At 39.7% G+C, this 12,539-nt stretch overlaps 1 long non-coding RNA gene across 2 annotated transcripts in view; it reads left to right on the top strand.

Annotated features, from left to right (window-relative positions):
- Positions 1-10,851, top strand: part of LOC138748781 (uncharacterized) — a 110,626-nt gene extending 99,775 nt beyond the window's left edge. For both annotated transcript variants that reach the window (XR_011348247.1, XR_011348246.1), the window contains 2 exons: positions 5,664-5,816; positions 10,552-10,851. This is a non-coding gene — a long non-coding RNA (uncharacterized lncRNA). The remainder of the gene's footprint in view (positions 1-5,663; positions 5,817-10,551) is intronic.
- Positions 10,852-12,539: the final 1,688 nt, after the last annotated feature.

Genomic DNA, 12,539 nt, shown 5'->3' with positions numbered 1-12,539 from the left:
ATAAGTTCCCTTTTTTTATATAAAGTTAACCTTGATTAGAGGGAGGGGTTAGATTAGATATAGTTTTCAGGTTTTTACTCTTTTTATCAATTTTTATTTGGATTAACTATGGATTTAACATGGTTATCATAGATTAATTCAATAGCTTGTTTCTCAGATGGATCAGGAACTGTTTAATGTAGTTCCATCAAGTTTTTTTTATACTTGTATGTACATGAGATGACTTGTTATGTGTTTTCCTTAAAAATTTGAATGTAAATTTACATTTTAAACTCATTAATAATATTTGAAAAATAAAAGAGCTTCATCTGCCAAATCCCTGATGACGTGTCGAGCTTGCTAAATCACTTGGCTCCGGCAACTCAGGACATGATTTCCTCCCATGTTGGCAATTTAAAATGCTCTCTCTTGATGGTTTTATTGAGATCTCTTGGGTCCAGACATACACACAATGCTCCATTTTTCCTTTGCGCGATGACCAGTGAGCTGACCCAGTCTGTAGGTTCTTTGATTTTCTGTATCTGTTCCTTGTGTTCTAGTTCTTGTTTAAGTTTGTCTCTAAGTGGAAACAGAACTTTCCTGCATGCATGGACAACTGGAGCCACTGTCTCATCTACGTAGACCTTGTGTTCACCATATAAACATCAAAGCCCCTCAAAGTCATCTGCCTACTCTTCCACGAGTGTTGTGTGCTCATCTTCAGTCAGTGAAACTACTATGAAAACTCTTTTCACCAGGTTGAGTTCTTTACATGCACTCAGACCTAATATTGATTGTATTCTCTTTTCTACATTCAATAGCTGTGATTTTAGGTGCCACCCTTTGTATTTGAAGATCACAGTACAGCCTCCTTTAATTGGAATGTTCTCTCCAGTGTAGCCTGACATTTTTCAATTCATTTGATAAATTTTGCTTTTACGGTGAAAGTTTTGTAATTGTCCATAGATAACAAATTCACCTGGGCTCTGGTGTTGAGCTTAAATAGAATTACTGTCTCATTCACAGTCAATGGATGCTGTGTTACCAGCAGCAGTAGTCTGTAGTGAATGTGGGTGCATTATACTGACTGCTTGCCATTGGCTATGGCTGTTGAGATACTCCACCCAACTGATAAAACAGATGGAGATGCTTTCCCACTGGCCAATTTAGTGGTGGTTGAGAGTGTGTTAATAAAAGCCCTGTATTAGTATAACACTTGTCTGGTCCACGTCTATGGCATATCAATTTTATTAACAGACTCTCAATCATGGATACTTCCCTGAAACCTGGAAGACTCGAGATAGATCAAGATGCCACCCAAGCTGGAGAATTTTTTCACTACTGACTCCAGTGTTTTGTAGCATACATGTGTGCAAGATGCAGTGAAAATGGTCCATCTTGTGGCTCTCCTCAGAGAAGTACCCTGCTCCGTGGTTAGGGAGACAGCTGTCTACCAGAATGCACTGGATCTCCTCAGAATCTATTATGATAAGCCACAAAACACTTTGTTCGCAAGACATCAACTTCACACTCGAAGACAAGCGAGGCAGAAGGCTGGACATGAGGTGCAGGAGGAGTGGGCTGTCGGGGTGATGGAGGCAAGCGCTGGTGGCATTCAGGGCCTCCGTAAGCTCATCAGGCCAGTCAGGCCTGCCCCAGCAGTGCAGTATCATCTGTCACCCCTCCCATCTAACTCCCAACGTGGAAGCCCAAAGTTTACGGAGCACCACATCAGATCACGTGACGGCTCAATGTGGGATTAATGGCTGACTTTGTTACCCATAATCTCCCATGAGCTGGAACCTTTCTGCCAGCACTAGTGGGGTTCCAGTTCCATGGGAGATTTTGGGTAAGGAAGACAGCCATTGCTCCCACATTGAGCCAGCTCCTACCTGCTTCTCTCCCACCGGGTGCTGGGAGCTGAGAGTCACCTTTCAACCGAAGATAAGAGATGGCACCAATGGGGACAGAGACAAGGACACAGGGGTCTTGGGGGGTCTCTCTCTGAAAACAGAGAATTTATTAATATTACTTATGTTGGTTACACTATTGGAAGAGGTTGGGGGTACATTCTCATTGCATTGACAACTGACGGTGGTGAAGTTATGGAAATGAATTAGAGCACATCGAGGGAAAATAGGAAGTGAAAAATATGATATCTCAGACACAATGGTGGTTAAAACTCAACTTCACCTTATCATTTAACAGTAGAAATGTTTGGGTCAGAATGAATCTAATGAAAAGCACTGAGCAAGTAAATTTAACTCAATATCACCTAAAGAATTGTACCCACTCCATTCCCAGAATAATGTAGAGAAAGAAATGCTTCAAGTCATTCCACACAAAGTACCATATAAATGTATTTAATTTTTCTAAAAGGTTCAAACGTGTTTGAAGCACCAGCAGGATGAGGGAGATAGGAAAATCCAAAGTGTTCAATTTTGAGATGGAAGAGATGGGTAAGGGTAAAGACCAATAATGAAAGTAGTTGTGGTTATTGAAAACCAATCATTGCAGCCGCTGTTTCAATGCTTAATGTTAAAACATTTTTCCCCTTTGCTTGGGATCATCTATCTACAGCTCCTTCAACAATGAGGTTATTTCTGTCCGGACAGCAATAAAAGTAAGAGGATTAAAAAAATAATTGTCATTGGTCTATTTCTAATTTTTTTTTCCTATTTAATTTCTACTTACTGGTTTTAGTCAGTAAATGCTACAAGTAAGAGCTATGGGGACCATGTGAGGGAATTAGGTCCAAGGTAGATAGACAACAGACTCGCCAAGGCAAATAGCGCCTTTGGAAGACTACACAAAAGAGTCTGGAAAAACAACCAACTGAAAAACCGCACAAAGATAAGCATATACAGAGCCATTGTCATACCCGCACTCCTGTTCGGCTCCGAATCATGGGTCCTCTACCGGCATCACCTATGGCTCCTAGAACGCTTCCACCAACGTTGTCTCCGCTCCATCCTCAACATTCATTGGAGCAACTTCATCCCTAACATCGAAGTACTCGAGATGGCAGAGGCTGACAGCATCGAATCCACGCTGTTGAAGATCCAACTGCGCTGGGTAGGTCACGTCTCCAGAATGGAGGAACATCACCTCCAAAAAATCGTGTTATATGGCGAGCTCTCCACTGGCCATCGTGTCAGAGGTGCACCAAAGAAGAGGTACAAGGACTGCCTAAAGAAATCTCTTGGTGCCTGCCACATTCACCACCGCCAGTGGGCTGATATCGCCTCAAACCGTGCATCTTGGCGCCTCACAGTTCGGCGGGCAGCAACCTCCTTTGAAGAAGACTGCAGAGCCCACCTCACTGACAAAAGACTAAGGAGGAAAAACCCAACACCCAACCCCAAACAACCAATTTTCCCCTGCAACTGCTGCAACCATGTCTGCCTGTCCCGCATTGGACTTGTCAGCCACAAACGAGCCTGAAGCTGACGTGGACATTTACCCCTCCATAAATCTTCGTCCGCGAAGCCAAGCCAAAGAAGACATTCCTTCACCTGACCGTCTCTCAACTGGGAAGCTGAGGAAAGGAAGACTAAAATTAAATGCAGCAGGAGAGCATCATTAATAAAATTAAATTCCATTCCTACCAGTGCTTGGATTTTTCCTTATTTTAAGATGTTAGTTCTATACACGGAACATGGTAAATCTCATGCAATTATTTGGAAAGGAAACACTAACTAGGAATGCTAATTTACGTACGTAGACCTACTAAGTTTCTCCTTTTACACAATGCTATTTGCCCTTGTTTGACAGGTTCAGGTTGAACTGAATTACCTCTCACTGTTTTACATGAAAATAGGAAAAATAATTACGTGTAATTTGCTTATGCCAGAGTTCATCTGTGGGAATGGAAGAAGAGAGACAATTCATTAAGTCTATGAACAGCACTTAATAGGAAATCTTTCACAAAAGTGAAAATAAATCCAAGTTATGCACAGCATACGTCAGCCTAATGATGACAAAACAAATATTTTACTGAATACTAAAACATTAGGTCAAGTATGTACTTCCTATTATATTTTATACTATTATATTATATACTTTCTATATTTTATATAGAAAGCCAACATTATTGGTCATTTTTGATACAAATGAGAAGCGTGTACCTTAGGATCTTAAGAACGTTTTAATAAAATTTATATAAAATAAGTGCATAATCAATTTGCTCCATGATAACTATTAATATAGAATAGACATAAACATACCTGTCTCCTCACTACTTTAAACTAACTGATCTTCTTCGAGACTAGTTTGCTTAAAGAAGTTGTGGGGAATTGTGAGAAATAGCTAAAATAAGTGTAGTAAAATATAACTGACTTTTTTTTAAGCTGAAGTGACCATTGGCTAAATTGAAGGTAAATAAGGCAAGGCAGTAACATCAAGTGACTGCAGATATTGAGGGGGAGAATATCATCGGGAAGAAAACTACAAAAAAATGGGTTATATAGAGGTTGGGGGAATCCTAACGGGATAAAATAGAAGGTGAGAGGATAATACCAAGGAGGAGAGCTATCAGATGGGGAAATCCCACACAATGAGAAGTAGGGGTGGGGGATTGGGAGAGAGTAGAGAATGTCCAGGAGATTGAGAAATTAGGTGGAGATTGGAAAAGTACTGATCAGAAGTACCAGTGATGGATGTATGGATGCGATATGCCTGCTGTATTAAAATGCCAGAAAACCAGTCAAAACATTGTTATGATTAATCTTGATGCATTGTATTTGCCATATTGTTTAGGGTGAATTTTTAAATGTAAAATGGTGCAAGACAATGGCAAAGAATTGCCATGGCTTGATAATGCACAAAATATTTTTTAATGTATTTTGGTTGAGGAGACAATAAAAATTCAGAAAAATGAAATATGGGGGAAGAAGGAGAAAATAAAGAAGTGCATAGTAAGAGAGAGGGATAAAGCATGTAAATGAGGCATTTACCATTGGAAGGGACAGTTTAAGCAGGAACACAGCAATGGAAGAGAATGCATTTTTGGTAAGAATGTAAGAATTTAACTGCACCTTCAGTTTTGAATCCTATTTTAGATTACAATTCCAACATCCATAATCTGGGAATCTGGTTGACGAGCAAAGTGGTGGAACTCAAACCTTTAAGTCTCTTGACATTTGAGATGCGGCTCGTATGTTGCTTCGTTTAGCCTATTACAAGAAAACTAGGAGCATAAGTTACCCATTCTGCTTCATTCTTGGAAGAAGGTGCTGGGTAATTTAAATTTTAATGAAGATTTTTAAAAAATGCTGATCTAAACTTATTTCTGAAGTTGATAATGCACATTGGGGGATAAAGAACATTTTGGCTAAAGTAATTTGGAACACTGAGTGAAGAACTAAAAAATTCATAAAAGTTGACAGTGCACAGTTCATTGGTTTCAACAAAATGCTGACAAGTGTATGCATAGTCTGAATATTGATCCTTTAATGCACTCTAGGGACAATTTGTACAAGAAGATCTCTTAAGCACACAAACCTAGTCAGATGAAGAGAAACTATGATTTTGTTTTGCCATCTGAATTCATTTGTTAAAATAGATCAAAATAAAAGAAGCAGTAAAAAACCTAAAATTATTTTTTTCCTCGTCGGGATTCCATGGTAAATATTTCTTCTCCTCTCCTCATGCACAAAGATAAGTTTATACAATACTTTTTACAGAGTGACCATCCCTGAAATGAGAAAGAGAGAAAGTGTGTGAAGGAGAGAAAGAGAAGGAGAGGAGCAACTAATGAAGAGACAATGCAGGAAGAGGAACAAACATGAGTTCTGCAGAAGTTAGATATCTACACTCAAAATGTTAAAGTTCAACAGGTAATTATAGCCATTAAAATTGGAGTTAATAATTTTTAGTCATCTTTGTTTTTAAAAATAGTTACTAAACTGTAGGGTGTTGGAAGCAGAGAAATAGATTCTCCAGAAGATCTGCTTGGAATGAATAAAGACATTTTACATCACCAGCTTCAGTCTCAAGGGACTCAGAGTCAGTCATAACAGTTCCTAGTCTAACTCTCTTATTGAGATGCTGGAATCTGGAGGAAAAAAAATTCTATGGAAAGAACTTGATGAGTATCATCAGTGATGCTTCATATTGGAACTGTTGCTGGATTATACATTGTAGTTCTATTGCTTACAAAAGAGCGGAGTGTGTGGAAGTGAGCAGGAATCCCAGGCAATAAAATCTCATGTCCTCATGAAAGGTAGGTTTCTCAACAAATTCTTTGACAGACATATCTGATGTAATTTAATTTTCCTGGTTATCTATGTTTTCTGGGAAGTAGAAGGGGTGGAATTATGATAACAACACAAACAAATAAAATTAGTGTAGTTCTGTACAAAATTCTCTACGCTCTTCTGTTCACTATGTGTTCCAGAGACTACTGTGATCAGACTAATTATGTGTTGGCATATTTATTAATGCATACGATAGAAGAGTCTATTACAGTCAAGTAGGACTACAATAAAACTCCAATAGTCTGGCATGCTGGGGGGATTGGTGATACTAGCATTGCATATTTTCCAGATCACTGGATGTTAGCACCATTAATACTTGCACTCACTTTCAATTCACTTGTTTCAATGTTGTAGTGCATTGTAATAAATTTACAGTAAAACAATTAAGCTTAAAAAGAGTGTAAGAACTATGGTTTTCAAAGGGAGCATGGGAACAGAACCTGATGGGTTGAAAGGTTTTGTGGACACCAGGGTGCAGTTGAGTTGAAAGGAAATGCAGAAACCAGGGCCTAGTCAGTTGAAAAGGACAGTGTCAAACATCACCTGATGAGCCAGATGGTTGAGATAACACAATAGTTGGATAGCGGATTATCAAAGTTTCCCTGTAATGTTCAAGAGGTCAAAGGGGAATTTCTCAATAAAATGAGGAAAATCTCTGGTGAATATACTTGATACGTGATCTCACTGCATTCATTCACTTGGAATAGCATGGGGAGCTGCTGTGAATGAATCTGATTGGCCTGTTTGTTATAAAATCAAGATTAACATTGTAATTATTAATTTTATGACTTTGCTATTGCCACATTTTTTATGAAATTCAAAATCTAAAATACACTGAAGGGACACCACATTTTTTGTGATGCTTGGATAGTGTCCAAAGCCAAGGTTTTCACTCTATTACGGTTCATGTGAAAATAAACTAAATTCAACTAAACTAATCTAAACCACTTAGGTTCAGGCATCATTCTAGTGGCAGAAAAAGGCTTGATTATTTTTCTATTTCATATTGAAAAAAAATAATTCTTGTATATATTGTTGTCTTGAGCTGGGGAAATATAAAATGCAAAATAAAGAAAAGTGGCAAATTTCACACCCGGAAAGGCATTGATGAATCAGCAGGCTTTTAATTACAAAATGTCTGGCTACAATATCCGATCTCTGTCCATAAATTACAAGATTGATTAGGTTCAATTTCCCTTCCTTGACGTGAGTGAATTTCAAATAAGCATTCACTGTGGTTACTGGGTCAGTATGACAACCATTAGCGCACACAATTTTCCAAGTTCTGCGTAAAATGTGACAAAGTGCGATATGATGGGTCAGGCCATTTTAATATTGTGATGGCTACTTTGCAATTGTGGAAGTGCAAAAGAGACATTCCTATCCATATATCTAGGAGTCTGTGACAGACATGTTGTTTCACTAAAATTTAAAGCCTGACTGTAGGTTACTCTGATGTTAATGATTTCCTGAAGTCTGTGTAAATCATGTGTGGAAGTTGCAGGATTTCAGGAATTAAGTGGAATTCTTGGGATAGTGCAGGAAATGCTCTTAAATATGCCCAGAGAAATTAATAAGAATTAATTCCCCCCAACTTTGAAAATTCTACATTATGGTCTCTTCCTCTTAACACATCAAATTGGTATTTTTCTAGTTTTGTCTAAGAAGCAATAATTTAGTGTAGATGAGGGAGTAACATTACATCTGGCTTCTGATTTATCCATTAATGAAACCTTCTCATGGTCCTACAACTGTTCATCCAGGTAATTCTTTCATTAAATAAAGCCAAGTGCTGGAAGTTCTCAATTAGCATATGTGGAGAATTTCTTCACTCTAGGGTGGTGAGAATGTGGAATGAGCTGCCAGTGCAGGTGGTGGATGTGGGTTATTTTTCAACATTTAAGAGAATATTGGATATGAACATGAATGGGATGGGTATGGAGAGATAGGATCTGGGTGCAGATCGATGGGATGGCTTCTACGGGGTGACAAAAAGAAGCATTCACACTTCAGAACACTGGTATTGCTTTTCGATTATTGTTTAAATTAATTGATGATTGGGTCATGTTTGCCATGATCACAAATCCCTATCATAAATTTGCAAACATTTGATTAATATTTGGAATGAGATAAAGCAACAAAATTGGAATGAGGAGGATTCTTCTGCCTAAAAATGACTTTGACACTGAATCGACATTTCATTTTCAATCGATAATCAATTTTTAAACAGTTGGTCTTGGAAAGGAATCAGATATATCAAAGAATGCTATGAAGGAAGAAATGTAATGCCTTTTGAATGATTAAAAAATAAATATGGGATACAAAAGAAAACACTTTTTTGTTATTGTCAATTAAGGGCTTATTTAAGAGATAAATTAATTCCAAATGTAATTACCCAAATGTGGTGATGTGGAGATGTTGATACATAATAGATATACAGGTACACAATCCTTTATCCAGACATCTAAAATCCGGAAAGCTCCAAAATCCGGCAAGTGGGGAGAGAGATGGCAGCGCAAGTCAGGTGGGCGAGGGGGAGAGACCAGCAGCGCGAGTTGGGCGGGCGGGAGACCGGCAGTGTGAGTCAGCTGGGAAGACTGGCAGTGCAAGTCGGATGGGAGACCAGCAGTGCGAGTCGGGCGGGCAAGGGGGGGAGACCGGCAGTGCGAGTCAGGTGGGCGGGAGCTTGGCAGCACGAGTCAGGCAGGCAAGAGACTGGCATAGCGAGTTGGGCGGGTAAGGGTGGGGGGGAGACCAGCAGCATGAGTTGGGCGGGCGAGGGGAAGGGGGAGATGGCAGCGCGAGTCAGGTGGGCTGGGGAGGGAGATGGCAGAGTGACTGGATGGGGGTAGTGGTGGATAGAGCAGCACAATTTGGGTGAGTTTAAATTTGGCTTTCCAAAATCTGTAAAAATCTGAAATTCAGGACACACTGTCCCCCAAAGGTTTTGGATAAAATATTGTGTACCTGTATAAAGAAATTTATCTCAGCTATGTACACTTTATTGCAGAAGGGTGCTTCCAAATAGGGAATACATAGGTCCAGAAAGTGATGGGGGATGGATTTAAATATTAACATTGATGAACAAAATTGGTCAGATCTGTGCCAAGGTAGCCTGACAAATGCTATAAATGTAAGATATGGATTAGTTCAATATAATTTTTTACACCACAGAAGTTAAATAGATTGAAATCAGATTTATCAGACCAGGGTTTTAGATGTTGTCAGGAGGAGATAGGCACTTTTTTACATTCTACTTGGTCTTGTCCCAAAGTGAGATTTTTTTGGTTAAACTGGGCAATTTTCTTTTTTAAAACAAGTTACAGGAATTAAATTCCCACAAAAACCAATCTTATTTTTTATTAGGTAATATTGAAGGGTTAAGACCAAATTTTAAATGATCTATGTGCCAAAAAGAATCTTAAAAGATTTCATTGACAGTAGGGTGTTAGGTCTGCTTTGTTCATGAATGAGTGAGACAAACACCAGACTGAGTCGAAATCAGGGTTCTTTGTTCTTTATTACCGGATTGTAACACTTGCAACTAACGATGTTAGTCGGAGAATGCATTCTGCCGTTATCAGCAAAATGGTGATTTTTTATACCCTTGGATACGTGCTTAGAACATCATCATATCATTACTTGTCCAATGACTAAAACTGTTGCTATCCTTTCCCTGCTAGCTTCCTGCCTCTCAATCCATCAATGTCTCTCTTATCTTGTAAGTACAAGGATGCATTCATATCTTGTTACAGCCCTGCACAGGGTAACTCCTTACACATTCCCATCTCATGATGTTTTACCTAACAGGAGTACAAGGACACCTCCCCTTCTTGTTACAGCCCTGTACAGGGTAACTCCTTACACATTCCCATCTCATGATGTTTTACCTTACAAGGGGAAGAAGATGCATAGCAGTAACATAGAAATCGGCCACACACCTGGGTATGGAACGATGGAACACAGAAGTGTGCTCCTCTTGAGAAGATTATTTATAAACTGAGAAATAAATACAACGTATTTTTGAAAATTTGGCGTCTGTATTTACAAATTGAAGGAATTAATTTATAGATTTTTTCCCTCTGGTTCGAATCTTGTTAACCTCCTTGGAAGTATTAAAAGATACAGACAGTCAGAACCATATGGTGAGGGGTGTCCTCTGGCAACCAGGTTATTCTTATTTTTCTTGTCTTCTTTTTCAATGCTTTTCCTTATTTCAACTTCTTTTTTCTTTTCTTGAAGTTTTGTTTAGGGAGAGAGGGTTGGGGTTTTTATTCCATCATGTATAATGGATTTTATACTAATTTTTGACTAGCTCAGGCTTCTGCAAGATCTATCACTCAGCCTGAAGTGCCCAAGGAGCCCACCGGCAGGTCAAGGGGTACCGCAGCCACAAGAAATGAGTCAACTTGAGCAAGGAGCCATGGGTGGCGCCGCTACAGCTTGGATGTCAACGAGCAGCCCTGTGGAAAGGGCTCGCGACATTCCATCTTTTCCATGTGCACAACGTACGAATATTCCTGAAATAAGAGCATTCCAACCAGGTTCAACCATGCGAGTATTTTGCTTTTGTCTATGATTCCATGTATATATTAAAAAAATGAAAAATAAATAAACTAGCAAGTTTTAAATTTGGCAGGAGGCATTGATAACAGTGTTTTGAGTTCAAGTCTAGCTATTATAGTACTGTATTGAGAAAAAAAAGCATATTGTAAATAAACTTCTCCCCATAGACACCCTGGATTTATCCTACTGGTGACACCCTCACATTATGGAAGGAATGCAAGCCCAGAAAAACATCTTTATTGTAACCATTGAACTTCTGAACAAAAATGACAACATTGGTTTCTTTTGTATCTTGTGCTATTTCAGCTATTTTTTTCTCACCAAAATTATATGAGAGTGATTTTTTTATTTTGCAACTCCTGTATTTGTTAGTGATTTTAATATTCCACAAGGACGATTTTCCATTGCCTGAACTACCATAACGAGGGGGTGGGGGGGGGGGGGGGTTCACTGTCTTTATGTTTTGTGGTTGACCTCTTTTGAAAAAACAAGTTGCCAGGAATCTGCAGATTTGACCATCTGGATGTGGTTAGGGTGGTTTTGGTACCTGCTGATCATCCTGACATGATTTGCTTCATTTGAATCACCTCATTGATGAGAACAAGACCACCATCATTTATTTTGAACCATCTGTCTATCTGTGTGAATTGCTGTAATTTGTCCTCATTTTGTCTAAGGCCTTGAAGGTGATATTCATTCAATTAAAATCCATAAAAGTATCTTGAAGGCAGAGATGAGAAGGAACGGCTTCCCTAAGAGAATAGTAAACCTGCAGAATTCTCTGCTTTATAAAACAGGAGAAACAGCTTCGTTAAATACAAGGCTTGTGTGAGTGCTACTGTGCAAATGATTCTGAAGCAAAGTCCACAGATTGTACAGCAGGCTTCAATTAGCTTAAACTTTGTACACCAGTCTTAGTATCTTTGTTGGCTCCTCATCTGACTATCCCCCAAAGGAAGTGGCTTGAGTCTTTATATGGGCCCCTGGTTGCTGTGGATAATTGCCAGGTATCCAAACATGGTGAAGATCTGCACCTGCAGGTCTCAGTTATGGTCCCGACTTCTTGGACAGTGAAGGGGAGGTCCGGGACTTAATGAAGTGGTACAGGCATGTGACCCCCAGGTGGTAAAGATGATTGTGCAGCGCCTGAAGCTGTTTGGATTGCACATTGGTGCAGGTCCAGGACAGGGCATTGGGGAAGTCATTGACCTTCTCCGGCTTATATTGGATGTTGTAGCTGAATATGGCCAGCTCGACTCTCCAGCACAAGATTTTGTCATTCTTGATCTTACCTCTGTGGGTGGCGCTGAACATGAATGTCACTGTGCATTGGTCAGTGAGTAGAGTGAACCTTCTGCCTGCCTGGTAGTGGCACCATTGGCAGACTGCATCCACGATCGCCTGGGCCTCCTTTTCATTGGCAGAGTGTCTGAGGTCTGAACCATTGAGGATCCTGGAGAAAAAGGCCATGGGTCTGCCACCTTGATTGAGGGTGGCAGAGATGGCAACATCAGAAGTATCAGACTGCACCTGGAATGGGATGTTTTCATCCACGGCATGCATCGAGACATTGGCAATGTCCTATCTGATGCGGGATAAGACTGCTTGTGCCTCAGCAGTGACATGACCCACTGGGAGTAGTAAGAGAAGAGCCCTAAACACCTGCAGAGGGCCTTAAATGTGTGGGGGAGGGGAAATTCCATTAGGAGGTACATGCATTCGGAGTTGGGATGGATG

Source organism: Narcine bancroftii, chromosome 1 (genome assembly GCF_036971445.1).
Source record: "Narcine bancroftii isolate sNarBan1 chromosome 1, sNarBan1.hap1, whole genome shotgun sequence".
NCBI classification, from domain to species: Eukaryota; Metazoa; Chordata; class Chondrichthyes; order Torpediniformes; family Narcinidae; genus Narcine; species Narcine bancroftii.
The sequence above is the reverse complement of the archived record's forward strand: the minus strand, read 5'-3'. Positions and strand labels throughout refer to the sequence as shown.